This window comes from Rhipicephalus microplus, chromosome X, assembly GCF_043290135.1.
Source record: "Rhipicephalus microplus isolate Deutch F79 chromosome X, USDA_Rmic, whole genome shotgun sequence".
Classification (NCBI taxonomy): Eukaryota; Metazoa; Arthropoda; class Arachnida; order Ixodida; family Ixodidae; genus Rhipicephalus; species Rhipicephalus microplus.
In genome coordinates, this window is record NC_134710.1 from 177743539 (window position 1) to 177749538 (window position 6000).

The following is a 6000-nucleotide window of genomic DNA, read 5'->3' on the forward strand; positions in this document are numbered from 1 at the left end:
GATAGTTTGTGGCTACGACTATCCCCTTCTTGCCTGCACACGATGTCGGGAAAGGTTTTAGGAAGTCCATGCCGACTTGTTGGAATGTAGCATCCAGAGAGTCTATTGGCTGGAGAAGACCGGCTGGTTTTACGGGTGGAGTTTTGCGCCGTTGACATTGACGACAAGTTTTCACGTAGCGCTGCACTGATGCAAGCAACTTAGGCCAATAGTACTTCAGGCGAATTCTGGCGAATGTTCGGCTCACACCCATGTGTCCAGATGTTGGCTCGTCGTGACATGCATGCAGAATTTCCTCTCGCATGGCTGTGGGTGCGACTAGTAAAAACGTTTTGCCGTTAGATTTGAAGTTCCTCCTGTAAAGGACACTTCCTCGAAGACGGAACGTGGAGAGCCCTCTGAAGAATATGCGAAGGACTTGAATGTCGAGAACCCGTGTGTAAGCGCCAGAAAATCCGGGTCATCTCGTTTTTGAGCGATTTCGGATGCGTCAACAATACCTAGAAACGAGAACTCTTCCTCTTCAGATACACTTGCATGGATCGACGGGGGAGCGTGACAGGCAGTCGGCATCGCTGTGTTTTCTTACAGATTTGTATACGACAGTAATGTCATACTCCTGCAGCCTAAGGCTCCATCTTGCTAGTCGACCTGACGGATACTTGAGATTTGCTAGCCAGCATAGAGCATGGTGGTCACTGACAGCTCTGAACGGTCTACCATAAAGGTAGGGTTGAAACTTGTTTATTGCCCAGATGACTGTGAGGCACTCTTTTTCACTTGCAGAGTTGTTTGTCTCTGCTTTTGAGAGTCTGCGGCTAGCATAGGCCAACACTTTCTTTTGACCATTTTGCCACTGGACCAGGATGGCGCCGAGGCCGACATTGCTGGAATCGATACGGACTTCAGTGTCGGCTGTCTCATCAAAATGGGCAAGTATTGGCGAACCCTGTAACCGTTTTCTTAATTCGTCAAAAGCTTCGTAATGTTCGCTTTCCCATGTGAAGGGCACGTCGTCTTTTGTTAGTTTTGTAAGAGATTCCGCAATCTTTGAGAAGTTTTCCACAAATTGCCTATAGTATAGCCACATAAACCCAAAAATCGACGCACTGACTTTCTGTCTCTGGGTATGGGGAACCTCTGAACAGCGGCTGTCTTTTCGGGATCCGGACGAACGCCGTCAGAACTAATGAGTCTGGCATGTCCAAGAAATCACAGCTCTTTGAAGCCGAAGTGGCATTTTTCGGGTTTAATTGTCAAGTTTGCTGACTGTATGGCTTCCAATACTGTGTGTAGTCGCTCTAGATGTTGGTCAAACGTTGCAGAGAACACCACCAGATCATCCAAGTACACTAGGCATGACTGCCATTTCAATCCGGCAAGGACAGTGTCCATCATTCGCTGGAACGTCGCTGGTGCGGAACAGAGGCCGAATGGAAGCGCTTTGAATTCGTAGAGGCCATCTGGTGCTACGAATGCCGTTTTTTCATGGTCCCGCTCGTCGACCTCTATTTGCCAATATCCGCTTTTCAGATCTAAGGAGGAGAAAAACTTTGCGGATCGCAACCGATATAGTGCATCGTCGATACGTGGCAAGGGGTAGACATCTCGTTTAGTTACACTGTTCAGTTTTCTGTAGTCGACACAGAATCTAAGTGTGTTGTCTTTCTTCTTAACGAGCACTACGGGGGACGCCCATGGACTATTCAAAGGCTGGATGACATCATCCGAAAGCATCTCCTCCACTTGCTTCTTGATAATTTCCCGTTCTTTTTGTGACACCCGATATGGATGCTGGCATATAGGCCTCGTGGTGTCTTGCGTTATAACTCTGTGTTTCGTAATTGACGTGCGCTGGACCTTCGAGGCAGTTGAGAAGCAATCACAGAATTCTTTTACTAAGGCATAAATCTGTTTCTTTTGACTCTCCGGAAGGCTCTGGTTGACGGTCCCGTATATGTCGATGTTGAAGACCACTGGTCGAGTGGTTGACGTCGTTTATAGCTGCATAGTTCGGTCGCCTTACAGAAGCCGTGTAAATATGCAATAGTTGTGCCTTGGGCGATGTGTTGTAGTTCATTGGAGAAATTTGTGTTAGGATATCTGCACGGCCATTCGTCAAGTGAACAAGACCCCGAGCCACGCAGACACCTTTGTTCAAAAACAGCCCTACATTTGTATCCGCTATACCTTCGCGGTTGTACAATGCGTCATTCTCTACGAGCACCATTACAATGCAGCGTGGCGGCACAGATACGTGATCATGAGCAACGCGTAGAGCAGTTAGGCGTCGTTCCTCCACAGGCATAGCTTGTTCCGTCGAAAGCGACACGCTGGACCTACGCAGGTTAACTACGACGCCATTAGCTTGCAAAAAAATCCATTCCTATAATGAGTTCCCTTGAACATTCTGGTAGCACAATGAAATAGGCAACGTGAATAAAGCCCCGTATTTCATGTCTTGCAGTGCATCTGCCAAGGGGCGTAATAAGGTGACCGCCTGTTGTGCGTATCTGCGATCCACTCCACTGTGTCACAACGTTTTTTAGCTTCTTCACCATCTTGTGACTTATCCCTGAATAATCAGCTCCGGTGTCAACTAGGCATTCAGCTCCTATCCTTCCATTCTCAACCGCAAATCTGAAGTAATGCTATCGTTGCTGCACATATATTTACTGGAAATGCACCGTCGTCGCCTTCAAACCACATTGGAGGATCTTCGTAGCTGAGGTTATCAGCGGCCTCACCTCCACAGGTCGCTTGCTTCAGTTTTCCGGGAGTGGATTTGGAGAACGATGACCAGGCTGCCTTGAAGGTGCACGTGGGCTGGGTGACCGGTCGCGCATCGGCGATGGTGACCATGGCCGATGTTCGCGTCGAGGTGGTGAGCTCTGGCGCGTGGACAAGTAATCCTCAATCTCTGCATGTCTTGTTTTAAAATGAGAGCACACTACTTAGACGCGGACAGAAAGACAGGGACAAGCGCTCTGCATGTCGTTCGCCGTTTCGGGGGCACGGTGCATACGATGGAAAGCCTCTTAAACCAGCCTGTCGGTAAAGGCAGAATCTGTACAGATGACCCGCTTTGCCTCAATGAAAACACAGAGGCCTGCGCTCGTGATCACGCCAGACGTCACTTTTTCTTGGTATATGATCCACATAGCGAGGTATGCTACGTGCTCCTGGGAGCAGATAGGTAACCGTTGGTTCCCGTGGACGAAGTGCGCTGCGTGCTGCAGGTGGGAGAGGAGTCGCCGCCATCGCAACTGCTGCATTTCTGTGTACCGTGGGTTGTCTGAGAACTTCAGAGTATGTTCGGATAGGTCAAATCGGCTGCAGCTCACGAACAGCCCTTGCTTCACCCCGCGCATTAGATGGCACACCTTCTTATCCTCAGCCATGTTGCAATCCGCACTCTTGAACAGGCGCACCATGTCCTCGATGTACATAGCAGCACTCTCGTTTGTGAGCTGGTTCCTCGATTGAAGAGCAGCCTCCGCCTCTTCTTTCCGGTCTGTGTTCACGTACGTAGCCACCACTTGCCGTCTAAGTACCTCCAAGGTAGACAACGAGGTTTCATGGTTCTAAAATTATGTCTTTGCGAAGTCTTCCAGAGTGAAGTATACGCGATGGAGCTTCTCTCTGTCGTCCCTCCCATTCAAGCTCGCCACTCTCTCGAACAGGTCCAACCCTCTTCCACATCTTCGTACGGGTCACCGTGGAAAACTGGCGGCTGGTGCGGTTGGCTGATAAGCACTTGTGCTGGTGTTACCTGGCTAGTCATAGTGGTGGCGTCCATCGTCTGAGTTCCCCTTGGTGTGAAGTGAAGAGGACTGAACTCAGGTGAGTCGCCTCGAAGACGGCGACTTGCCCTCTGGTGTACAGAAGTCACTTCCACGGGGTTGACTCGCTGGTGGTCGGGGCTACGCTGTGTTGAGCTCGTGGGGCTTCGATTAATACCCAGCACCTCCACCAGAATTGTAGCGATGTTGAGGCAGACAGGCTAATAAAACAAGAGTATTTATTAGGGTGAACTTGTGCCCACGAGTCTAATGAATATGGTTGTCGAAGTCCGAGCCGTCGAATTCCACAGATTCAGCTGTCTTCCTCTTTGTCGTAGTCCGAGCGCACGAGCGCGTGGCACATGCCAGCCGGGTCTGGCCTGGAGCTCGTGTCACGATGGTCACGGCGAGCTACTTGAACGTGGCCAACCTGTCGCGGCAATATGTTTATAAAGTCGAGGCGTGTTCGTCATGGTCGGAGCAGCAAACAGGCGGCCACAGGAGCAAGGGCAGGATGTCCGATCTCAACGAATGGTAGCAATTCCCGTTTTGTCCACGAACTGGACCAGACTCCGGAGTGCTGGCAGGTGAGGACAGGGCGGGAACATCAGATGTTTCAGACGAGAGGCAGGCCGGCCCCGTCTCCGGTAGGCCGTGGTGACTCAGGAGCGTTCCTGTGCCAAGCCAGGGCAGGTACATAGGAGGTACTCGAGGGTGTTGGGGTCCCTGCAGCAACTGCAGGGAGGGGAGGCACAGTGCATCTTTGGTGTGGCGGCGGGCAGCAGTCCATACGCAGCCGGTCCGCAGGTGCAGCAGGGCGGCACGGTCCCTTCTGGTAAGGTCGGTCTCAGGCAACGACTTGGCTCCTCGTTCGTTGGCCACCCGGGAGTCTGGGTGGACCATGACGAGGAGCCGCTTGATGCGTGCCTGCATGTAGTCCCTGGCCGCGATGACCCGATTGACGGAGGTGCTAGGCTAATGTGTGGCCTTGGCTAGCGTGTTCGTCTCCTAGTTGCGGGCTATGCCCACGTGGGACGGCAGCCAGTGGAAGGAGACGGACGCCCCAGAAGCATCATGAACTTATTTACAGCGCAACACCAGAAAACACAGGACAGGGAAGGAGCAAAAAGAAAGAAAAGAGGGCGCCATCTTTTCTTTCTCTTTTGCTCCTTCTCTGTCCTGTGTTTTCTGGTGTTGCGCTGTAAATAAGTTCACGATGGATCCTAACCAACTGGCCCAACTCACCATCTTGCCCCAAAAGCAGCAAGGGCATGGTACTCGGCTGCCAGTAGGCTCCCGGTCAGTCCGGCACATCGGGGGTTGGCCAAGATCTGCAGCGCAGCCTTGCTGTCACAAAGGACGGCAACAGGCTGCGTAGGGACGTCCTTCGCCAGCTGGAGCCCGGCCAGCTCGGCCGCCATCGAACTCGCTGGGAAGGGCAGTTTACACTGTCTGCTGCTTCTCCGTGCAGGGATGACGCAAGCCGCCGCCGCAGTTCCGTCTGGCATCACGGATCCGTCCGTGTACACCTGCAAGCGGCCCTCCAGTTGCTCCTGGAGTTTGCAGGTTCTTCACCTTGATGCCCCATCCAGGTGGAAGTGCACCTCTGGTGGCCGGTGGTGGGGCAGCAGGGGCGGGTGTATGCGGGGCCATCTCGGGGTAGAGCGGGATGAGGCCTCCCATCCGGGACCTTGGCAGGTTGCGCAGGCGCGCCAAAGAGTTGCACCGTCTGCTGCACGGTGAAGGCAGTCGATGTGCCCCACCCGATATAATGCCGCGCACGTGTCTCACTCAACCAGGCGCGACGAGACGTGGGAAGCCGAATGGTGGCCGCTGATTGGAAATTCAGGCGTCACTCACCCCTTTAAAGAGCGACTACACCCTGCAAGGGGGCTTGCGCATCGAGTAACCCTAGGGCTTTATTATAATAAGATCGATTTTATCGAAGTAGATGGCATGAGGACAACTATAAAAGAAAGTTTCCTTTTTTTTTCTTGCGAGCCTGGTGGCACACAAGGGACGCTCGTAGCATCCATCCATCCATCCGTGGCGTTAAACACACGACGTACAACGCAGCTATAGTGCCTAGAACATTCTAGGCTCTATAGCGCAGCTTTGCTTGTTCTCGAAGAACAAGGCTCGTTCTATTTCTTGCTTGCAACACTTTCGAACGCTAATCATTTTTTTTCTCAGCGTGTACAAGGGTTTCACTTGATCC